We start from the raw sequence: 26,169 nt of genomic DNA on the forward strand, positions 1-26,169 counted from the left end.
TCTGAACATTGTTTTAGCAACGGAACCCTTTTTGTGGATGAAATCTTACTGAAAGCCCAGTACCGGGAAAGCAGTGAATGGCAGGGGCTTAAAAGCCTGGGCTTCTGAACTACACAAAGCTGGATTCAGATCTCGCCTCTGTACCTACTACCTGTACGACTTTGGCAAAAGGCTTCACAGCTCTAAGCATCCATTTCTTCACCATTTAAGAGGGATAATGAGAGAAGAGAAGATAAAGGATAAAGATCTAGTGAGAGAGCAGATATAAAGCATACAGTACAATGCATGGCCCAGAATAAAGAACTCAATAAAGAAAAAGAAATAATAAGGTATTCTGAATTAAATGGGGGTTGGGAAAGGCAAAAACCTCTCAAGAAGCCTAAATCTTGTCTCCTTCCCACCCCTCAGCAAAGAGCTGTAGAAGTATGACCTTGGGAACACCTGTGCACCCACAGAATACAGCATGAAAACAAGCAGGACAGGTAATAGGAGGGCTGTTCAGGAGGACAGGATTAATGGTTTAAAAGGCAATTCTTACTAGATGCAGAGACAGGAAAGACAGAAGGAGGAAACACAGGCTGAATGTGAAATAAAGGACTGGATATAAGTTCTCACACATGTTCAACTTTGTGATAAAACAAGTCCTTTTCAAAACAGAAGCATGTAAAAGCATTATTTGCAAAAGACTAATTCCTTACATTTATTTACTTCCTTTAGGCATAAAAAAGAATCCACAGTGTTCTATAGATAAATATCCTCACCACTGCTTAAGAGAATCTTAACACCAATACACTGGGAAAAAAATCGTAAGAACGTATATCTTGAAGCAACCTAATTTTCAAGACTGACACTCTGAATAAAGCCCGTAACAGGAGGAGTTCATAACCCTTATGAAATAACATCTAGGTCAAGTGAGATCTTCCACTTTCATCACACCCTACGTACCCCAATTCTGTCTCCAAAAAAATTCCAGCGTTTTATGCAATGCAAAATGTTTTTTAACTGCATAATGAACTCTCTGAATAAGCATGTGAGAAAATCTAGCGCGTTTGAGGAGATAAGCCATTGTTGGTGAATGTCCAAAAGGATCAATAGACCAACCGGACCGAGGTTTCACTCCTGTCGATAAAGAAAACAAGTGTTATTTTTTTAACTGATAATGAAATGAAAAGAAGTCACAATCCATTCAGAGCCATCAGAGTTCTATGGTATTCTGGGTCTGAGGACAAAGCATCTGCCCAGCATTCCCCTTGAGCATACGTTCCCAGCAGGGCTCCCAGACGGGAGGATGCTGCCACTGCCATGTCTTCTTCCCAGGCAGAGGAATCGCACTAGAGGTTACTCAACTGGCACTGAAATCAGCACGCTGCCATCTCATAGACACTAGAAAGCTCCTGCCATTTAGTGGAGCTAGAGAAACAAACAGGACCTAGCCCCCATCCTTCTAAGACCTCACAGTCTTGTTTTCCTTTGAGGTGGATAACCCAGCAACTTGCTATGTAATAAGGAAAAGTAAGCTAACTTATTTCAACCTGGACTCCTCAATCCCAATGTGAAGGAATTTTCAGGCTGTCTTTCATACCTCACAATAGCTTCAAATCGTCTTTTTATACAGTAGCAGAAGTGACCAAAATAACTGCACCATATTTCGTTAAATCTTAGTGAAATATAATAAAATTGTAATATAATATAATGCTGGTACTTTCTCTCTACCGAGAAAGGATTAATGGAATTTTCCACAACTGACTAACAGCAACTGTTAAGAGCCATTGACTAAAGATATAGCTCAATTTCACATAGGGTACAATGTAAAAAATAAACATAATAAATGTAAAGACTGGAATTAATGAAAGAAGACTAGTCATCTGGCATTATACAAATCTGATCTTTTATTTATTCAGGATACTCAAAAGCAAACTTGTACATGCAACCTATAGAAATCTATAGACGTAGTATTACTATGTGCATTTTTTTCAAACACCTGGTTAGCACTTCCATATACCTAGACTATGAGAGGTTCTAGGATTACAAAAATGAGTTTATCTTGATCCTGACTGCACAGAATATCATGCAAATAGGTGTAACACAGAGTATCAGAATATGGAGGGGAGGGAAGAACTCTGTGGAACAATCTTGAAGATGAACACAGAGCTGGGAAGCCAGCAAAGGAGACTGAGGAGAAAAAGTCAGAACTCTCAGAGGACCAAGAATATGTGTCAAAACTCAAAGAACTGACCACATATTTTTGCTTTTCACATATGTAATTCACCTCTAAAAACTGTAAAGAAACCTTTTTTAAAAATATTTTATTTATTTGAGAGAAAGAGAGAGGGAGAGATCACGAGCAGGGGGGAGGGGTAAAGGGTGAAGCAAGACTCCCTGCTGAGCAGGGAGCCTGATGCAGAACTTGAACACAGGACCCTGGGCCAAAGGCAGATGCTTAACTGACTGAGCCACCCAATTTAGCTCATATTTCTGTGCTGTCAGTTGTTTCACTGAATCACACTCAATTTAGTATTTTTGGTTTTTTGTGGTGGTATGGTTTAACAATTCTGGAACTACTTTTCATGTATTCTAAGGTTGAGCAAATTAAGACCAGGGAGCCAGGGTTCACACTGTTAAGGAACTACCAAATATGTAAATGTGGGAGAGCAGAATGTACTTTAGAACCCTGACTTGAAATAGGAGGTATCAGCACTAACTTACAGTTTTGTAACACACACCCACACCCACAGCCATTTTCTAGCTCTGCCCCAGGAGGGCCTAGATACAGTAACACCTCAGGACCAATGAGCACACCTTAGCTTCTAGATGATGACTTCTAAACACTATGCTCTATTAAAAATAACCTTAAAGAAATGGCTCATCCCAGGACGGTGGCTGGGAAAATACAAAATAAGCCTGGAACATATACTTACAGCATAAAGTAAAGAAATGGTCAAAGAATCATCGGAACATATTAAAATAACTCAGGAGATAGCCTGTAGGGGCTTCCACTATCCAAATGTGTGACAATTGGGGCATCAAAATAAACAATGATAGTACTGGGTTATAACCCATTGAATAAAATAAGAAGCCACGAGATCCATGAGCCCTAAATAAAAAGAAAATAAAAAAAGAAATAGGAAATAAAGGAAAACAAAAAGGAAAGGTATATTCCTTTCAGTAGAATGCCAACTAATAATTATAGAAGGAATGACAGAATTAGAAAACCATCAATGGATCCTAAAAGTACAACAGGCAAGTTTGATGAGGAACAGGATATTTAGCTAATCTCAATGTGTCACCCACAAATAAGTTATTAATTAAAGAAGAAAGATGTAACAGTACAGCAAAGAAACTTAAGAGACCCAAATTAAGCAACTATCCAAGGCTAGCAGCACCAGTATTAGAACAGGGAGACATCATGTGCCTCCTGACAGGATGCACTGAGGCCAACAGAACATCACTGCAGTGATATTCGAGCAAAAGAAGTAGATTGGTTTAGGGGCACCTGGGTGGCTCAGTCGGTTAAGCGACTGCCTTCAGCTCAGGTCATGATCCCAGGATCCTGGGATCGAGTCCCACATCAGGCTCCCTGCTCAGCGGGGAGCCTGCTTCTCCCTCTCCCTGCCACTCCCCCTGCTTGTGCTCTCTATCTCTCTGACAAATAAATAAAATCTTTAAAAAGAAAAAAAAAGTAGATTGGTTTAGGTTAGGAAGGAGGGAAGAAGGGAGGGAAAGAAGGAAAGCGGGAAGGAGGGAAAGAAGGAGGGAGGGAAGGAAGGAAAAACAACCGGAAGCTAATCGTGAGGAAATGGACATACTCAAATAAAAGGACTTCCTACAACAAAGTCCTTCACTCCTCAAAAATATCAAGGTCAAGAAATTTTTAAAAAAGGCTGAGGAGCTAGCTGTTCCAGATTAAAGGAGACTGAAGAGATGTGATAACTAAATGCAACACATGAGCATGGTTGGATCCTGGACTTAAAGGGAAAAAAAAAAAGCACCTTTTATTAAAAAAAAAAAAATGCTATTGAGAATTTGAATATAGCCTATGAATTTGATTACAGTATTATATCACTGCTAACATTCTGGATTTGATAACTTTCTTCTGGTTATATAAGAAAATGTCCTTTTTTTTTAATTTAAATTTTTTTAATTTTGTTATGTGAATCGCCATACATTATATCATCAGTTTTTGATGTAGTGTTCCATGATTCATTGTTTGCATATAACACCCAGTGCTCCATTCAATACGTTCCCTCTTTAATACCCATCACCAGGCTAACCCATCCCCCCACCCCCTCCCCTCTAGAACCCTCAGTTTGTTTCTCAGAGTCCATAGTCTCTCCTGGTTCGTCTCCCCCTCCATTTCCCCCCCTTCATTTTTCCCTTCCTGCTATCTTCTTTTATTTTGACATATAATGTATTATTTGTTTCAGAGGTACAGGTCTGTGATTCAACAGTCTTACACAATTCACAGCACTCACCATAGCACATACCCTCCCCAAAGTCTATCACCCAGCCACCCCATCCCTCCCACCCCCTACCACTCCAGCAACCCTCAGTTTGTTTCCTGAGATTAAGAAGAAAATGTCCTTATTTTCTTAGAAAACACACAATGAAGTATTGGAAGATAAAGAAAGAAGATGCCTCCAACTTACTGTCAAATAGTTCAGAAAAACATGCGTTATGAATCTAAGTACAGGACATATGAAAGAGCCCTTCCCAGCTGTCATGCAGCTTTTTATAAGTTTGAAATTATATCAAAATTAAGTTATAAAATAATAAAGGATTGCAATGTCCCAAATAACAAGGGCGGAATTAGCTTACAAGTGAGAGTAAAAATCACCATCAAATTCTACAGTGATGTCAGATTTTAGCAACGTTAGGGATGTTTTCCCTATCAAACTCACATGATCCACAGGAGCAGCAACCTCGCTGCAGTGGACTTAAGAGTCCCTGGGAGGTGATGATACAGAAAAGGAAGAATGTAAACCATATTTTTTAAAACTCTGACATGAAAGGAGGTGAGAGCTAGGCAGAGACCTAGAAAGGACCCCAGTATCCCACTAGGGTTTTCCTTGGTATGGTAAGTACTGTTTTAAAAGGGGTAAGGGGCAAATTTAGGTAAAAGCGCAGCATAAAAAAGCGCCAAAGTTTTATAAAGGGTATGTTTGCCAATAATACCAGGAAAGATCATGAAAAAGATTTTGTGCCATCAAGCAAGATTATCAAAATACATAATAAAGTAAAAATTGTTAGGAAAAATGACAAGAAATGGTCATTAAAAAGAATAAAATACACCCCTCAATTTTTGACAAACCTAACAGACTTAAAAATTAGAACAGAAGTAATATGAATAATATAATTAGTCACTGGATTATTCCAAGTACATTTAATATTAAAGCTTAAGAAAAGTCAGGGAACAGTTAGAAAAACAGGTATTTTGGGCAAAAGACAATGTTGGTAACTCAAACTTCAAAAAGTTTATGATATTTTGGGCAAAAGATAATCTTAATAACTCAAACTTCAAAAGGTTTATAATGATCATATTTGCATAACAGAGGTCACAAAAGCAGAAATTAACAAAAAACAGAACAATTTAAAAAGCATTCCATGACCAAATATAAAGTATCCAAAACAACATGCTGTTGTTCTAAATTGCTTAAAAAACAAAACAGAACATGAATTTACAAAATGCAGCCAAAGCTACAAAAAGATATTCCATTTCTCAAATGTGTCCATTATCTAAATGTAAGAGCTAAAAACCATAAAGTTCCTAGGTAAAAATCACAAAGTAAATCCTATGACCTTAGGTGAGACAATGGTTTCTTAGCTGTGACATCAAAACACAAGTGACAAAAGAAAAACTAAAATGGACTTCATCAAAATCAAAGCTTTTGTGCATCAGAGGACACCTTCATGAAACTGAAAAACAACCCACAGAATGGAAAAAGGTATTGGCAAATCATTGTCTGACAAGAAACTAGCGTCAAGAATATACAAAGAACTCTTACAAGTCAACAATAAAAAGACAAAGAACCCAAATGTAAAAATAGCCAAATAATTTGAACAGACATTTCTCCAAAGAAGATATATAAATAGCCAATACACACATGAAAAAACGTTTAACATCATTAGTCTTTAGGGAAATGCAAGTCAAAGCCACAATGAGGGACCATTTCATACACACTAGCATGGCTAAAATAAAAAAGACAATAACAAATGTTGCACGTGTAGAGGAATTAGAAATCTCATACATTGCTGGGGGGGAATGTAAAATGGTGCAGCCATTATGGAAAACAATTAGGCAGCTCCTCAAAATGCTAAACACAGAGCTACCATATGACCCAGCAATTCCATTCCTAGGTATAAACTCAGAAGAAATGAAAACATATGTCCTCACGAAAACTTACGCTAGTGTGGGCTAGGGGGATGGGGTAATTGGACAGTGGTCATTAAGGAGGGCACTTCATGTAATGAGCACTGGGTGTTATATGCAAGTGATGAATCACTAAATTCTACCCCTGAAACTAATAATACACTATATGTTAGCTAATTGAATTTAAATTAAAAAAATATATTTGCTGGGGGAAAAAAAACAAAAAACAAACAAACAAACAAAACCTTACACAAGTGTGTATAGCAGCATTATTCACAGTAGCCAAAAAGGGGAACACTCTAAATGTCTAGCAACTGAAAAAAGGAGAAACAACTGTGGTCTTTCCAAACAAAATAGTATTATTCAGCTATAAAAAGGAATGAAGCACTGATACATGCTACATGAATGAACTTGAAAACATCGTGCCAAGTAAAAGAAGCCAGTTACAAAGGCCATATTGTATGATTCGGTGTATGTAAAATGTCCAGAAGAGTCAAATCCATCCACACAAAAAGCAGGTGAGAGGGCTCCTGGGTGATTAGTCGGTTAAGCGTCCAACTCTTATTTAGGCTCAGGTCATGATCTTAGGGTCCTGAGATTGAGCCCCATGTCAGGCTCTGTACTCAGTGGGGAGTCTTACTTGGATTCTCTCTCTCCCTCTGCCCTTCCTCTGCCCCCCCCACACACTCTCTCCTGTCTCTAAAATACATGAATACATCTTAAAAAAAAAAAAAAGTAGATTTGTGGTGGCATGGGCCTGGGGCAGGGAAGGGTGGAGTCAAGAAAGGAGTGTGACTATTAATGGGTAAGAGATTTCTTTTGGGGATGTTGAAAATGTTCTAATAGAGGGTGGCAACGGTTGCACAACTCTGTGAACAGACTAAAAACTACTGAGTTGTATACTTTAGGTGGATAAATTTTATGATATTGGAGACAACACAATTTTAAGAAGAAAATTTATGCTGAGCAAAAACTGATGGATCCAAAGGAGTCAGTCCATATATACGAAGTTCTGAAACAGGCAAAAATAATCTACAGTGATAGAAATCAGAGAGCAGTTGGCTGCAGGAGAGTTGAGGAGGATGAGGGAACTTTCGGGGGTGATGAAAAAGTGGCTTAACTGGGTATATATATTTGCCAAAACTTGAACTCTATAGTTAAGATTTGCATGTTGCACTGCATAGAACTTATATGTCAATAAAAGCTAAACATAAAGAAAAAAATCCCCAAACTGAAGTTTATAAAAGAAATATTCCTGGTTTAGAACATAATTATTTAAGAAAAGTGGCACTGTGTAGGGGGTCCCTAAGTCTGCCACCCCCATTTAGTGAGCTGTTAAGAAAATGTACAGGACTCGGCATATGGTCATACTCACAGCTATGACTTATTACAGTGAAAGGACACAATGCAAAATCCACAAAGGGAAAAGGCACAGGGGGCACAGTGTCCACGGGAAACCAAGCACAAGCTTCTAACAGTCCTTTCCCTATGGAGTCACAAAGGATGGGTTCAATCCCTCCATGTTGTGACAACTGAAACAACTGTGACAAAAGTGAAATGCTATCAAACAAGGAAGCTCCTGAAGAGACTCAGCGTTCAGGGTATTTGTTGGGGGCTGGTCATGGAGGCATCCTCAGCCTAGCAGTACATATTAAGATTCTGGACTTCCAGAAGGAAAAGAACTCAATACATGATCACAGTAGCATCTGTGATTAGCATAAACTACATTGTTTTTACACAGTTTAAACACAGTGAAACAATTCCACAGTATCTGTGTGGTAAGGATAGATGTTTTTTATTGGACTTACTTCTTGGCATTTCTATTTTTTTCCTATTTAAAATTTTTTTCTGTGTTAGAGATAAAATCCCTGCCATCCCCATTCATTCTTTCTTTATATTTTGGAATAATTCAAACTTAAAAGAAAAAGTTTAAGAAAAATATGAAGAACTCCCATAAACTCCTCCACCAGATTTAACAATTATTAACATATTTGCTTTACTTTTTCTTTTGCCATATCATTGGTGTGATTGTTGTTGTTATTAGAATAAGCTGCAGATATCACGCCTGTACACAAAAAAGAGGTAACACAGGAGGTCTGAAAGTGCTATCTTTAGAAAGGTCTTGCTTGGAAGGTTTGCCCTTGGCTGGTGTCTGGGGACCTGGATTTCCTAAATGCTACAAAATTGTACTCAGATATGAAATATTTGAAAAGAATTACATACCACATTGCAGGATGCAAATACTAGGTACTGCAAAGATTTAAATGAGTCCCATGTTCTTACCAGTTGTAGTGAACACCTGGTTTTATCAGGGCAGTGTGCTCTTCCCCATGTCTTGTGGTAACAAGATCCCTCTTTCCCATGGAGGACCTATTCACATGGTTCCAGTAGAGCGGACCATGCCTTCCACAAACCCCTCTCCCGCATGACCATTTCCAATAAACTGACTAGGGCTTGATGATTTCAGCCCCTACACCTCTGGCCACAGAAACTGGCTCAGAATTATGCACTTAATCCAAAGTGAGACAATTAGGTAAGACATTAAGAAAAACTTCTACTGATTAGACTGGGAAGATGAGAATCCTAGTTGCCTATGGCCCTCTTACTCACCATGTGAAGAGAACCAGGAGAAGACTAAGGCCATGCAAAAATAAGCAGAGCCAAGTGGAGCCTGGGTGGCTCAGTCGACGGAACATCCGATTCTTGATTTCAGCTGAGGTTACGATCTCAGGGTTGTGAGATCAAGCCCCGAGTAGGGCTCCATGCTGGGCATGGAGACTGCTTTAGATTCTCTCTTTCCCTTTCCCTCTGCCCCTCCCCCACCCTCTATCTCTCTCATAAATAAATAAATAAGCAAGCAAGCAAGCAGAGCCAAAAGAGATAGTGTCCAAACAATATAATCCAACTTTACCTGAACCTACCGTACCTCTTGAATTCTCAATGACAAAACTAATACCTTCCTTTTGTTCTTCTTTTTCTTTGGCAAGTAAATTAGGTTTTTGCCTCTTCTAACCAACAGTCTTAACTAATATAAAATTAAAATCCCAATGGGATACTGTTAGAAGAAAATTATTCTAAAAATTAATAAAAACAGTACACAAAATAATAGATTACAAAGTAGATGACACTAAAAGTGACCACATTATATTTATGCAACTTAGCTTATGATGGAGGAAACATCATAAATTAATGAAGGATAAAAAAAATACTGGGAAAATCAGTTATTTAAAAAAATAAAATAGAGCCTCATCTCATGTTCCCCAAAATTAATTGCCCAAAGTAGTCCAAATGAAGGAAAAAGACGTCAATACATACCTAGATTTTTTTCCAGCCACTGATGTCCTTCAATTAGTTGGTCAATTAAGGCAAAATAATGTGGAGCAGCTTCATCAGGCATAACCCAGCCACCTGTCACAATTTCAAACTGACCATTCTGTAGCAAACTAGAGAGAAAATAAATATAGGAGTTTACAATAACATATACAAGAAAAGTTCAAATAAAAGATTTAAAATAGCGTAAACATCAGGGACAGCCCTTAAGCAAGTATAACCATTACTTACATGAGTTACTAAAAAAGTTTTTTAAACCAGGGAATAAATTTCAACTTTGGGGCCCTGGTGATAAAACATCCTTAGTGAAGCGTGTGTATGTGACCCTTCCTTCCTAGGCAAAGCCTCTGCAGGTCACTTTGGAAGTTCCTTTTCATAAGGTTATAATCTCCCAGACAACTTCAAAGATCCTGATGTCAGGAGACACATCTGATTTATTTCTGAATCTTACAAAGCACCTAGCAAGGTGCTTTACTTGCAGTATGTCCTGAATGTTTACTGGAGGGCTGTCGTTTTAAGCATGATATTTGTTTCAATATACCTATATTGAATATCAATATTCATTTTAGTCCTTCTGACAATGGTAAGTTAATCATGCAAACTACACAAAAGGAATAATAATAAAGGTAAAGCCAGTAAATAACATATGCCTCTGGGAATACAGAAAACATCATAAAGCACTTTGCTCCAGATTCAGTTAAAATGTGTCTATATAGTTTATTTTACATTACTGAGTGAAAAGCTCTAACATTACCATTATCTGTCCATTGGGTACTCCTTTGCCATAATGCCATACAAGGTAACTAGATTCCCCACCCCTGGAACAACTGAATTGTTACAAGAAGATCCCTTCCTCCAAAAAAAAAAAACAAAATCGCAGACTATTAAAAATTTGAAGAAGTACCTGAGGAAGTATAGAGGTCAAGAATTTAAGCAAACACCTTAAATGCCATAGACTTGTCAGTCTGCAGTAAGATGGCTTGAGAAATTGTGTAGAATTCCAGAAAGAAAAGCAGCTTTAATAAGGATACACATCACCGGATACCTACCCTGAACAGCCGAGTACCAAGCCAAATTTTGTTAAAGCAGCCCAGAGGTATAGAAGATAAACGTTTTCCTACAAAGCCTATAACAGAATCCACTACATTAACACAACATCTGATTTATTCAAACATGTGCATAACCATACAACCAGTGAGAGAGTGGATAATGGACACAAATTTTAAAAATGAATGAATAATTCCTTGTATAAAATTTTTAAATGTTAATTTAATCCTGTATTGCCATGGGAATCACCAACTAACATAATTTCACATGGACACTATGATGGCTCATTATAGTGCCTAAAAAACCCCAAATGTCCAGTCAAACCTTAGATTCTCAGAGGCCCAAATCAAGAACTTAACAATATACAAACTGGGAATCTCCAAAAACAAAACAAAACAAAAAAAACCCCACATTTCTTTAAGAACACAACTAAATCCAAGGCTATTTTATCCTATTCTTACTGTCAAACTGCTTCCAGTCAGTTCTCTTTCTTATCTTTCTGGTGATTGCCAGATTTAGCCACACTCTGGAGGCCTTGGCCCAGACCCAGCTCTTAAGTCTTATGACCAGTACGTGGAAGCCTGAGACGTCAGGACAGATCTGGGATTTAAACTCTGGCCATCAATATAGAAACGTGGCTCCTTATCTCAGCACTCCAGTAAAGAGATCTTTTGGAAAATTTCAGAAATAAATTGGTCAAAACAAAGTCTTTGCTGCTTCTGAACAGTTAATAGAAATTACAGATTAAGAAGTCTAAAAATTAAAATTAAAAAAAAAAACACTCCAATGATGGAATTTCTCATCTCAGTTTTATTTTGCTACATGATCCCTATCCCCAGGCATGAATGGACTCCAAGAAACAGCTAAGCGAGCAAAGAATCATACCTACTATATACATTAACTAATTTCCCCAGGTCCATTTGTAAACAGTCTATCCCTTCCTCCTCCCCATGATGCCCCAGATGTCTGTGATCAGTATTGAGTTCTTATTCGAATGCAATGGTTATCTTAAAGACTGACTTGTCAATTTTGGGAAGGCAGGAAAAGCCTCCCATGCATTAAAATGCTTTCCACGATCTTTTTTACCTACTTATTTTCTTCTCTCCTATTTTTCCCAAACTGATTGGTCCCAGGTGTCCTCATGTCTCAGCCCAAATAAAACCTGCCCAGAGAAATCTCCCTGAGCACCCAACCTAAATCAGTTCTCCCACCATACTACCACACTCTCACACGATAGCATTTATCACCAACCAGAATTACCTTGTTCCGTTTCCATGTATGTCTCCTCCCTCTCCCTCCTCAACCCCACCCACCATGAGAGCAGAATGTAAGCTCCCAGAGAGCAGGGACTTGCACCTGCTGTTTTTTTGTTTTTAAATTTTTTATTTATTTATTTGAGAGAGAGAATGAGATAGAGAGAGCATGAGAGGGGGGAGGATCAGAGGGAGAAGCAGACTCCCTGCCGAGCAGGGAGCCCGATGTGGGACTCGATCCCGGACTCCAGGATCATGACCTGAGCCGAAGGCAGTCGCTCAACTGACTGAGCCACCCAGGCGCCCTAGCACCTGCTGTTTTGCTCACTTATCCACACCCAGCACTGAGAAGTGTGTGTGGCATGTAAGGGGCACTCTGACAGTTGTGAGATAAATGATGAATGACTGAACGAGACTCTCGGCTCAAAGTCAGTATTGACAGAAAGTTTTAGATTAGATGAAGCTCACAGACATATGCAAAATAAACTGGACAGAAAGGGGCCAGGTGGAAAGGGGTCTGAACAATCTGGGTGTGAGGTGGTACGACCCAGAATATGAAAGTGGTGGGGCCCCCGGGTGGCTCAGTCAGATGAGTGTCCGTCTTCGGCTCAGGTCATGACCTCAGGGTCCTGGGATCAAGCACCGTGTCGGGCTCCCTGCTCATAGGGGAGTCTGCTTCTCCCTCTGCCCCTCTCCCATTGCTCCTGCTTGCTTGCTTGCTCTCTCTCTCTCAGAGAAATAAATAAAATCTTTTTAAAAAATATGAAAGTGGTAGGAAATATGGAAGAGGAAGGAGAGAAAGGAGGTGTCTCATGAAAAATCATCCATGGGAATTGGGCAATGACTGGCAATAGAACAAAGGACGAAAGCACGTATGTCTTGGGTGTTAATTCCTGGTGTCTAACGGCACCGTAGTGTGACACACACAGTGGAGGTGAGAAGGGAGGTCACTTTGGGATCATAAACATAAATTTGGATAAGGCTGTCCGATAGGATGGTGAGACACCCCAAAGGAGCTAACCGAAGATGAAAAGTTCAAGAAAAGAGGCTGATAGAAAAATTAAGCTTGGAGGGACTAAAACAAAGAGGAAACAGAGAAGCTAGGAGGTGAGGAGAAAACAATCAAAAGGAGAGTCAAGGACCAAGCAGAAGGAAAATATAAAATGAAATAGAGGCAATAAGAAATGTGAAAGATAAAAAGAATAAATCTGTGCAAACAGCCTGAAACATTCTAGAAAACAGTAATGAGGTGCAACCTACGCTCCCACTTGGTAAAAGGCATTTTTACAGTTAAAAAGCTACCATGTAATTGCGACTTACTCAGAAAAGGACACATTGGTGGGCCAGAATATAAAGCTGAGAAATAAATTTTTTAAATATTTATATGATTAAAATAGCAAATTACATTACTGGAAAAGAATGGGATATAGTTTTATTTATAAAAGCTTCACTCAGAGGGATTTAAAACAAACTTGTAAGAAAGCCAAGTTATTATGTCATATAAGCCAGAAGACTGATACTTTGAAAGAGCATGCTCATATAGGTTTTTAAGAAAAACTATATGAATAGGTCACAACAGGCATGAATGTCACAGTCGCAGGCCAGAAAGGACACAGGTTTTAGCTTTTCGTAGGATAGTTTCTCTAACCAAGCAGAAGAAAAACCAAACGGAAAAAAAAAAAAAAAAAACATGATATGAAGTACGAAGCAATATAACAATGACTAGACACCTGGCCAAACAATCAGGTTGGTGAGTACTCCTATTCCACTGAACTGCCTGGTTTTCCTAGTCTATACATAAGAATGGTGAAAAACAGATGATAAACTGGAAGACTCCTAGAGGCAGGAAGGTGTGGTCTTATATTAAATATTCACTGTGTTAGGCAAAAACACTCCCCAAAACCAAAACCAAACCAAACCAGAAACCCACACACAGCAGTTGCAGAAGAGAGAAGGGCACAAAATTCCCATGTATATGCCTGTATTCTAGAATATATGCAGTTAAGTATCTCATGAATGACAGAAAAACAAAAAAGGTCCAAAGAAACACGAGGAAAACATTAACCTGATGATTGAGAAACACAGCAATGATCTTCATCATTTAGTAACAAGTACAAAAAGTAGAACTGCCAGTCTACAGAAACACCACCTCAGGAAAGACTTAGAAAAATATTTATAAGCAATAATAGAAAGGCTATGGTAGCCTACAAAAAGGTGGCTTTTTTATTTATATATATATTATTTATATATAATATATAAAATAAATATATATTAAATATATATTATATATTAAGTATATATTATTTATATATTTATAAATTGCCACTGTTAGCAACATGATGAAAATAAAATTAAGACAGACCGCAACTGTATATTTGAGACTTTGATTTTTTTTTTTTTTTTAAATCAAGCAATGGGAAGTACCTACAGCTACAGAAAAAGTCACTTAGAATACAGGTGCTTCCAATGTCCATGCACTTAGTGCTCAACAAGCAAAACTGAGCTATTTCTCTGGCCCAGAGGAATACAAAATCGAAAAAGACATGCCCACTCCATCGGATCTATTCATCGTTTCTGCCAAGAGACTGGCTTCTGGCAAAATTTTTGCATGTACACTTTTCCTCGTATTTCCTAATAAACATGAGATCTAGAAACAAAAGTGAAAAGACAGGGAAAGGGAGGGAAAGAGAAGAATATAGACATACAGAAAATAGGAAACCAGGCATTAACTTCAACATTAACAACACTCCTGTTTCACTTTTTCAAATGGCTGACTTGTAACCACTGGTAACAGCAATACACATTTCTGTTTCTACTATTTCATTGCCTAGGAATTTGGTATAATAAGCTTAACAAAATAACCGATCAAAATTAGGCTTAGCATATCTGTCACAGCTCAATTTGCCTAAGATGCAGAATTTACACTTAAGAATGTCCTTGCTGACCACACGAAGCTGCAAATCATTTTCTCTGAGTGTCACTTTTTCCCCTCTGTAGACTCATCACACATTTGGAACTTGGTCACACATAGAAAGATAGACTCAGAGAGCTTTTTTCCCTAATGCGGAAATGGTTACAGATAACTTAGTAGTAAAAAATGCATCATTTAGCCAGCTTCAAAGAACCACAAATTAATTTCACATGAGAAAACGAATTGAATTTGTAATCACACATCTGGGGAAATATGAAATAATATAAGATGATGTACAGGGATTCATTCTTAAATAAAAATTTAGTTACGTGGAAAATTCAAAAGATGGAGGCTCCCAACAAATCAATTAATAGCCTAAAAACATTTGCTTATCATGTGCCTGATTCATACGCCTTTCATGGGAAGTACCTAATATATGAGAACAAAAATAAAACCTGTTTTAAGACCCCTCATAGAATACTAATTGGGGATATTCATCGTATACTTCTGAATATTGTTGACACCTGTCTTTAAAACTATAGTACACGAGGGGGCGCCTGGGTGGCACAGCTGGCTGAGCATCCGACTTGGGTTTCAGCTCAGGTCATGATCTCAGGGTGGCGAGATCGAGACCCAGGTCAGGCTCTGATCTCAGTGCAGAGTCTACTACAGATTCTCTCTCTCTCCCCCTCCTTCTGCCCCTCCCCCTGCTCACACATTCTCTCTTTCTAAAATAAATTATATAAAGATTTAGAACATGAGGGACAGATGGCAAATGTGTTCTCTCATCATTCCTTCCTCACTTCATTCCAGCCACACTCCTTTCATTTCACTGTCCACGTGTTCTCTGCCTGGCATCTTTTCCCTCGCAACACCTGCCTCACCGGCTCTTGTGGATCCACCTGGAGCCTTTCCTAGCCACCACATCTCGTCTAAAGCTCAGCCACCTATACAGTTATCTGTCATAAAGCCCCAAACTTTCCTTTTATAACATTTATCACAAAACTTAATTACACACTATATGTTTACTGTCTTTCTCCCTCCATAGACTGTAAGCTCCGTGAGGGCAGGAGTCACACCTAGTTTCCTCACCATTTAACACTCAGGGTTCCTATTAAAAAGGATACCAATAACTCAAAAGACAAGTGAACAAAGAATATGCAGCATATATTTCAGAAATGATGGCCTCCCAAAAATGAAAAGAAATTTAGCCTCACTCATAAGGAAATGCAAATTAAAACTTCAAGATGTCACTTTTATTTATCATATTGGAAAGATCAAAAAGTTGTGTAACATACTATGAGGTCAAAGATGTATGGAAATAGGTACTGTTACACATTTCTGGCAGTAACTATCAAATTGTAAAATGCATATACACTTTTATACATGTTCATTCAAATTAAGTCAAAAAATAAAGTATAAAAATAAACAGAAGCATTATACACACTAAATATAAAGATACATTCCATGCATTCACAAAAGACCAGAAATAAAACTACATGGTCACCCACTGGGAAGAGTCAAAAAATAGATTTTTATACTGTCTTTAAAAAGAAGGGCTCTTCTTTCCTGAAAGGTTCTCCAAGATATATTAAGATTGAAAAGCATGGTACAATATCCATTAGGATGGAAATTAGATTAAAAAAAAACAGCAAATAGGTGTCAAGGATGCAGAGCTATTGAACATTGTGGGTGGCAATGTAAAGGGGTACAGTTGCTGTGGAAAACATGAGGGGTCCTGCAAACATTCAAACATAGAATTACTACATATCCAGCAATTCCACTTCTGGATATACACACAAAAGAATTAAAAGCTGGGACTTGAACAGATATTTGAACACCTATGTTCACAGCAGTATTATTCACAATAGCCAAAAGATAGAAACAACCCAAATGTCCAATGATGGATGAATGGATAAGTAAAATGTGGTATATTCATGCAATAAAATATCATTATTCAGCCTTAAAAAAGGAAGGGAATTCTGATACCTGCTTCAGCATGGATGAACCCTGAAGACTTTGTGCTAAGTGAAATCAAAGCGAGACACATATTATTCCATTCATATGAGGTACCTAAAGTAGTCAAACTTACAGAAACAGAAAGTAGAATGGTGATGCCAGAGGCAGGACGGGGAAGGTGAGTGGCAAGTTATTGTGTAACAGGTACGGTTACAGTTTGAGATCATGAAAAAGTTCTAGAGACAGATGATAGTTATGACTGCACAGCAATGTGAATGTACTTAATGCAATCAAATGGTACAAATAAAATCAGTAAGATGCTAAGTTTTACGTTATGAATATTTTACAATAAAAAAAGACTCATTCAGAAAAAGATCAGCACAATGTGCGTGCCATGCTATCATTTGCATAATAAACATGTATTTGCACACAGGTATATGTACATATGTTTTCCTGTATATCTATAATAGAGTTCACAGCAGCTGCATTCTGTGGGAAGAACTAGATGGCAAAGAGACAAGAGTGGTTCATCTCTTACCTTTCACTGTGTACCCTTTATACACTTGGGACTTACATTAACACATTAATTAAATGAAAAATTTTTTCTAAACTATAAATATTATACCGATTTCTCCTAAACATTGAAAACTAACATAGCTATAGCATAAAATAATCATGAAATGTTATTTAAGAATATTTCCAATATTAGATGGCTCAATTAATCTTTTTTTTTTTTTTTAAGATTTTATTGATGTGAGCGAGAGAGAGAGAAGGGGGGTAGAGAGCATGAGCGGGGGAAGAGGGAGAGGGAGAGGGAGAAGCAGACTCCCCACTGAGCAGGAAGCCTGACACGGGCCCAGGACCCTGGGATCATGACCCGAGGCGAAGGCAGATGCTTAACTGACTGAGCCACCCAAGGACCCCCATTTCTGTTAAGTTTTAATAAGAGGATATTCTTTATGCAAACTGGTGCAGTTTGCATAACAGTATGGAGTATCCTCAAAAAGTTAAAAATAGGACTACCCTACAACCCAGCACTGCACTAGGCATTTACCCAAAGGATACAAAAATACTAATTCAAAGGGATACATGTACCCCAAAGTTTACAGCACTATTATCAACAACAGCCAAATTATGGAAAGACCCTAAATGTCCATTGACTAATGGATAAAGCCGTCATATATATATGTATATATATACATAATGGAATATTAGCCATAAAAAAGAATGAAATCTGTCTCAAATAAATAAATAAAATCTTTAAAAGAAAAAAGAAAACAAAAAAAGAGGATTGTCTTTAAATATTTCACTGTATAGTGAATATTACTTCATTCTATCATTTTCCAAAACAAATTAATAAAATGCTCATTCATAATGAATCAAAATATATATGAGATTAAAGAATAAAATTCAAAAATTTATTCACTATCTTGCTATAAATGCATAAGGGGTTATGGTAGGCACAGTTTTTGACCAACTTCTTTTACTTAATACTATACCAGTGCACACCTTTCCATCTTAATAAACAGACCTATCATCATGTTTATGGCTGTACTGTATTTAAAGGACTTTTGAGATATCAACACACAATACACGTGTGTTTGGTTTGATCAGTCTTGACAAGTGTTTATACCCCTGTAATCACCACCAAAAACAAGATATGGACTATTTCCATTAACTCAGAGAGTTCCTTCATGCCCCTTTCCAATTATCTCCCGCCTCAATTGCTCCAAAAAAGAAAGACATTCTTACTTCATTTCTATCATAATAGATAGGTTTAGCTACTCTTAGACTTCATCAAGTAAAATTACACAATATTTATTATTCTGTCAGGCTTTTTTTGCTTAACACGTTTATTAGATTCATCCATCTTACCATGTATTTCAGTAATTCATTCTTTTTCACTGCTGAGCAGTAATTCCACTGCACGAATATGCCTTTTTTCATCTATTATCTTGCTGATGGACATTTGAACTGTTTCCAGTGTGAAATCACCATGAAAATGTCTAAACAAGTCTTTTTGTGAGCATGTTTTTATTTCTCTTAGGTAAATTCCTAGCAGGGGGCTCCTAGGTCTCATTATGTATGTGTTACTTTGGAAAACTTTGGTGGCTTTTCAGAAAGCAATTGTCCCATTTTATATCCCCACTAGCAATATGAGAGTTCCAGTTGCTGCACATTCTTGTCAACTCTTGGTGTTGTCAGGCTTTTTGATTGTAGCTATTCTAAAGGGTTTGGGATAGAATCTTGTAGTAGTTATAATCTGCATCTCCTTGATGACCAGACATTAACCAGCCCGAGCACACACACCTTCCTCCTCACTGCTGAAGCCTCATAAACTTCTTCTGGGTGTTTGAACATGCCAAGCTCTTGCTAATAATCCCTGGCCCATAATCACAATTCTGCTCTCATAACCTGGAATTCCTTCCCCACCCCCTACGTAACTGGTTAATTATAACCCCTTTCAGGTTTCAGCCTGAATACCACCTGCTTCAGGAAGCCTCCCAAGACACCCTTCTTGCTTCCATAGAAGCAAACACTTTATTGTGATACTAAGTTTTTTTCCCTTATTTTATTATTTTATTTATTTTTATTTTTTATTTTATTATGTTATGTTAATCACCAAAATTACATCATTAGTTTTTGATGTAGTGTTCCATGATTCATTGTTTGCATGTAACACCCGGTGCTCCATTTAGTATGTGCCCTCTTTAATACCCATCACCAGGCTAACACATCCCCCCACCCCCCTCCCCTCTAGAACCCTCAGTTTGTTTCTCAGAGTCCATAGTCTCTCATGGTTCATCTCCCCCTACGGTTTCCCCCCTTCATTTTTCCCTTCCTGCTTTTTTTTTTTTTTTTAAACACACAATGTATTATTTATTAGAGGTACAGCTCTGTGATTCAACAGTCTTACACAATTCACAGCACTCACCATAGCACATACATCCCCAATGTCTATCACCCAGCCACTCCATCCCTCCCACCCCCCACTACTCCAGCAACCCTCAGTTTGTTTCCTGAGATTAAGAATTCCTCATATCAGTGAGATCATATAATTATCTTTCTCTGATTGACTTATTTCGCTTAGCATAATACCCTCCAGTTCCATCCACGTCATTGCGAATGGCAAGATCTCATTCCTTTTGATGGCTGCATAATATTCCATGGTATATATATACACCACTTCTTTATCCATTCATCTGTCGATGGACATCTTGTCTTGGCTCTTGCCACAGTTTGGCTATTGTGGACACTGCTGCTATAAACACTGGGGTGCACGTACCCCTTTGGATCCCTACATTCGTATCTTTGGGGTAAATACCCAGTAGTGCAATTGCTGGGTCATAAGGCAGCTCTATTTTCAACATTCTGAGGAACCTCCATACTGTTTTCCAGAGTGGCTGCACCAGCTTGCATTCCCACCAACAGTGTAGGAGGGTTCCCCTTTCTCCGCATCCCTGCCAACATCTGTCATTTCCTGACTTGTTAATTTTAGCCATTCTGACTGGTGTGAGGTGGTATCTCATTGAGGTTTTGATTTGGATTTCCCTGCTGCCAAGCAATGTTGAGCATTTTTTCATGTGTCTGTTGGCCATCTGGATATCTTCTTTGGAAAAATGTCTGTTCATGTCTTCTGCCCATTTCTTGACTGGATCATTTGTTCTTTCGGTGTTGAGTTTGATAAGTTCTTTATACATTTTGGATACTAGCCCTTTATCTGATATGTCATTTGCAAATATCTTTTCCCATTCTGTTGGTTGTCTTTTGGTTTTGTTGACTGTTTCTTTTGCTACTATCAGGTCTGTCTTCCTCATCTCCTGTATCCCCGGAGTCTAGCACAGTATTTGTTGAATGAATGATGGAGTAAATAAGGGAAGGCTTCAGAAATAAGGTAATATTTCAGCTGAGTCTTGAAAAATGAATAAGACTGAGATTATCCATTGCACAAAAGGAAAAAAAAAATTCTAAGCTCAACTCATGGGCAAATTCCTAAACAAGAAATAACATGTGTCTGAGGACACCCACGCAGCTCAGCAGGGCTAAGAATAGACTGTGAGGCAGGAAGTGATCAGAGAGAAGGATGGACAAGTAGGGAGGAATCAGAGCAAGAGCCAGTGTGTGCCAGACAAGAGATGGGTCTGTACCTTTTGACACTGAAGCATCACTGAAGTGTTTTAAAGTCAAGAAGTGACATGGACAGAACGATACATTAGAAACCTAACTCTGTGGGAGAAATGGAGGACACCTGGAAGAGACAGAGCTAGACACAGGAAGACCAGCTGGAGGTTTTCATAATAGCAGGAAACACAGAGTAATGGGCCTGGAACTGGGGTCCAGAGCACAGAAATACTAAAGAGGAGTAAGTGACAAGGCTTAGGGGACTGACTGGATTTGGCCTGAATGGCAGATGGAAAAGGCAGAGCACACAATACTTAACAGCACTGATTCTGGGGCCAGGCTGCCTGGCTCTGGTCTTCATGACCTATTCACTAGCTGGAGAATCTTAGGTGCGTTCCTTTACACCCCTGCCTCAGTTTCCTCATAAGGAAACTCAACTCATCTTAACTCCTAAGAAAGCTATAGGACTGACTGGATAAATACATGTAAGTGCTTACAACATGCCTGGTATACGTTAAGCACTCAGGAAGTGTTAGCTGTTACTATTGTCATTAAATAGGGAAAAAAGAAGTTGAGGTTGGCACTCTAGATCTGGAAGCAGCCCAAACACCTAGTAATTAAAATAACAGTGTGGATGAGCCTGCAGGATGAAGAGGAGAAGCAAGGGGTACGACCCCACAGGCGAGAAAGGGACATGGAGGAAGTGAGCAGAGGAGGAAACTGAGGGGATGAAAAAGGCATGCTCAGCAAGGCAGGAAGAGAAACAGGAGACAAACAGCTCTGGGTCAGAGAAGACAAGAAAGAAAGAATTTCAAGGACAGTGAAGTGGTCAGTGTTGACGCTGCAAAGAAAGCCTTCAGGGGGACGGCGCCAACATCCAGTGGATGGAGCAGCTGAGAAGCCCCTCGTGGCTTGTGCCAGTATCCGTGAGGTAGACAGAAGCCAGCAGCCGGAGTGGCTGAGGGGTGGCAGCTGCACAAAGCTGCCTCATTGGAAATAAACTGGGAGTGGAGGAAGTGGGGTGAAATACATCTTCAAATACACATATGCTGCTGCTTCAACTATGAGAACTAAGATTATTTTAGACACCGGCGAATTGCTTTGGATCCTTTGATTAAATGCTATGTATCTTTAGCCTCTAAACTCAGTCCAAATCTGCAATTTGCTCTGAACATCACAAGACACACTGTAACTTCTTATTGCTCTGCAAATTTCACAGCAGCCTTCGGTCAAGCACCGTAAAATTTGACCTGTATAAAATGTATAATAAATTAACCTGTATGAGAACTTTAAAAGTACATTTTTATAGTGAAACCTGAAATGCACACCAATAAGTTTGGATTTGTATTATTTAAGAAAGTGATCTCAACCATTTCTCTGATTTCTTTTTTTTTTTTAAAGATTTTATTTATTTATTTGACAGAGAGATAGAGAGAGAGCACAAGTAGGCAGAGTGGCAGGCAGAGGGAGAGGGAGAAGCAGGCTCTCCACTGAGCAGGGAGCCGGATGTGGGGCTCGATCCCAGGACCCCAGGATCATGACCTGAGCCGAAGGCAGCCGCTTAACGAACTGAGCCACCCAGGTGCCCCCATTTCTCTGATTTCAATAAGCAAACAGATAGTTAAGAAAATAGGGTACAAGGTTCACTTAAATATAAACCTAGGAAAAAAGATGTAAGAGAATGACAGATTAGAAATTTTCCATTCTTGGGGCACCTGAGTGGCTCAGTCTGTTAAACATCTGCCTTCAGCTCAGTCATGATCCTGGGGTCCTGGGATCAAGTCCCACATTGGGCTCCCTGCTCAACGGGGAGCCTGCTTCTCCCTCTCCTTCTGCCCCTTCCCCCTTCCAGCTAGTGCTCTCTCTCTTATGCATGCGCTCTCTCTCAAACAAATAATCTTAAAAAAAAAAAAAAAAAAGATTGTGCATTCTTGGCAAAGCAATGAAACCCAGCAATGTGTTGAAGATAAAATATTTTCATTAACCATCACTTCAATAACCATTCACTGATGATACCTTTCCTCCCCACACACATATGAAGCCTTATTTCATACCAAAATGTCCACACAGAAGCTGGTCAAGACTTCGGTGAACACAAACTGTTCTAGGTTCCAACAACTCATTAAGCTTCTTCACTGAACACCAGTCTCAACAGCAAGAGCACATGCACCGTAAAAACTGTTTCAGTGTCTCAGTGCCCAGAGAGAAAAAAATAAGTATGTAATATGCTGGGTGCTAGTCAAAAGAAATGCTAAGGTTAATGTTTCAGCTGCTTGATTCTGAATAAGGATTCACATTTTGATGTATTATAAACATCATGCAGTATTTAACTGCATTTAGCTGAAGAATATTCAAATATGAAGCCTAAAAAGTAAAAAGAATGTTAACATCCTAGTCATTTTCAAAAATAAAACAAGCCTAGACAGAAAATGTGTTGATTATTTAATGGGAGGAAGTTTCTTTTAAATCCACTGGATATGTGTTACAAGTAGGCACCATGACTATAATTGATTAAATTACTTTGAATCACACACACACACACACACACACACACACACACAAAAGGCTAGATGTTGTTTGCATGGATCTCCCTTTAGTTAACTAGATTCTCATTTTTAAAAGCTTATGGAGCTGAAGACTGCTGCCACAGGGGGTGAGAATCAAACAAGTCACTGCTAGAATAGATTATGGGGATCATTTGAGTTATGTTTCTGTTAAGTTCCCACAATCAATTGGTATTCTTCAGGGACAATAAAAGCTTACATGGAACTCTGCTGGAATTAACAGGTTCTGTTCTGCAATAGATAGCTTGCAAATTTAGGTACAGACATAGAATCCATAGACTCATCTTCAAAAAGGAAAAAATAAGCCACTGCATAAGCATTATACTAGCAGTCAAAAAAATTCTATCAGTTAACACCACTTAGTACAAGCTCAGAATTTTAAATACTGAAAGCACACCTGTATATCTATTAATTTTTCCCCAAAACATACATTTAGGCAAGAAATACTAAGAATGTTATGTTTAAGTAAGTAGGGGAAAAAATGCTATGACCCTAATTCCACAGATAAATGTAATAAGTGAATAAAAGTGTATGATGATGCCAAGAAGGGAGAAAACTCTGCCAAAGCTTGACCAGAAACAAAACTCATTTGCCTTAACTTTGCTATAAAAAACAATGTTTTCTTTGGGACTCCTAGGTGGCTCAATCAGTTAAGCGTCTGACTTTGGTTCAGGTCATGATCTCAGGGTTCTGGGATTGAGCTTGTCAGGCTCCCCACTCAGCAGAGGGGTCTGCTTGTCCCTCTCCCTCTGCCCCTCCATTTGTGCTCTATCTCTCCCTCAAATAAATATAAAATCTTAAAACAAAACAAAACAAAAAGAACAAACAAACAAAAACAATATTTTCTTCAAGCAAAATGGTATCATCAAGATCAGGCCTATATTCCAGAATATTTCCCACTGCCAAAATAGCATCTGTCAAAAGAAGTTTAAGACAATGAATTGAGCATTAGATTCTCATTTGTATTCCCACTCCTTACCACATCTTACCATTTTCTATCCTTAATCTTAGGTTGAATCCCATGAAATTGCTATTTTTGTACATCAAAAATGGTGAAATACCGGCAATTTCATACAGCTCAACGTAAGTAAAATGGCCAACAGAGCAGAAAAAGAGAGAGAGAGATGCACCCAGCTAGAATAAGGAGAAGGGGACTATCCTCATGCTATAAAATTGGCGGTGGTTCTGACAGATACTACATAGATGAAACTAAAATAATTCAAGTACTAACTTGCCATCATCCTACAAGAAAAATCAACATGGAGTCTCAAATCATAAAGAGAAAGGACTCTGAGAGATTTGGGCAACAGCCCCTAATTTGGAGGGCCAAGGACTGAAGCAAAGCTGTATCTTGGGACAGACACTAATCACTATCTCCATACTTCAACCTGAGGGCTCTTTGAGAGCTCATCCTAAAGAGAAGCCTCTCAACCCCAAGGTCCTTAGTGCTGCAGAGGGTAGCTCCCTAATGCAGCCATCCTGGGAGGAAACAAGCATGGCCTCACCTTACGAAAAGCAGCAGGCAGCAAGCCCACTTTCCTTCGGAGGTAGCTGGACTCTAGTCTCCTATACTCTTGTGAAGCAGGACCTTCAGACAGGCCAAAGCTCTTACTTGGCTTACACGTCACAAAAGAGAAAGCTGAATGGAGAAAGCTAATCCTGGCCTCCGCAGCTTCACCCAGCAGAGAACAAACACTTCATAAATCTCCCCATCTTCCCACAGCCCCAGCTACTCTCTTCCCCTCGGCCACTCCTTTTCATGACAGGGACATATTCTCCAGCTGCTGGGTCCCTGATGCTCATGCAATCTTTCAGAATCCAGCTCTCCAACAAAGGATCTGAGGGGGAATAGATCAGCTAGCTTTCTTGTTTGCCAACAACACCTGCCGACTCCAGAGAGGAAATGCACTGGGAGACTCTCCTGGACACACAAAACTGAGGACTACAAGTCCAAGCTTAACGAAGGGCTGGAAGAAAATGAGAGGACATGCTACAGGGATCACAGGGACCATGTCCCAGGACAGGAAGAGTATTATGAACGCACCAGGGCTGTGAGGGATGACCTGCAACCTTCCCTCTACGTCTGCCTCCCTTGCTTCCTTTTGTCCACCCTCGTTTCACTTTCTAACGACTCAGAATGCTGGGCAGTAATACACTGATTAGCCGAGCTCAGGTCATAGCTGGCCTGTCTGACCTGAGGCAGGAAGATGGAGGATCTGACATGTGTGAGAGGCCATTTCCCAAAAGGAAACCAGGGGGAATGGACGCTGGCCAGTCAATATGAACTAACACCCACAGCAAGGAAACAAAGTATTTAGTTAGAACAGGAAGGAATTGAGGCCAGTTACACTCTCTGTTTTGGGACAAATTCTAGGTGTATATACATCTGTTATTGTTCAAGGATGAATAAAAAGGACAAAAATACTTGGACTTACAGGGTACCATATAAAGAATGCAGAACTGAGGGGTAAAAAACAAACAAGCAAACAAAAACAGTTAAAACCAAAGCCAGAAAAGAACATGTTTCATACCCTCAAAGAACTGAATCTGAAGTGGGGGAAAAAAAGAACCCTTAAGAAAAATCTTTAAGAAAATCTTTAAAACCCTTAAGAAAAA

General features: G+C 38.9%; 1 pseudogene across 1 annotated transcript in view; it reads right to left on the reverse strand.

The window, feature by feature from the left end:
* Positions 1-26,169, reverse strand: part of LOC135363090 (alpha-mannosidase 2-like) — a 144,584-nt pseudogene that overhangs the window by 94,800 nt on the left and 23,615 nt on the right. Inside the window, exons 5-6 of the transcript XR_010408806.1 lie at positions 9,683-9,810; positions 946-1,119 (exon numbers count right to left, since the gene is read on the reverse strand). The product of XR_010408806.1 is annotated as an alpha-mannosidase 2-like (transcript). The remainder of the gene's footprint in view (positions 1-945; positions 1,120-9,682; positions 9,811-26,169) is intronic.

Source organism: Mirounga angustirostris, unplaced genomic scaffold (assembly GCF_029215605.1).
Source record: "Mirounga angustirostris isolate CCGP_5_RB_7025 unplaced genomic scaffold, mMirAng1.0.hap1 SCAF_18, whole genome shotgun sequence".
NCBI lineage: Eukaryota > Metazoa > Chordata > Mammalia > Carnivora > Phocidae > Mirounga > Mirounga angustirostris.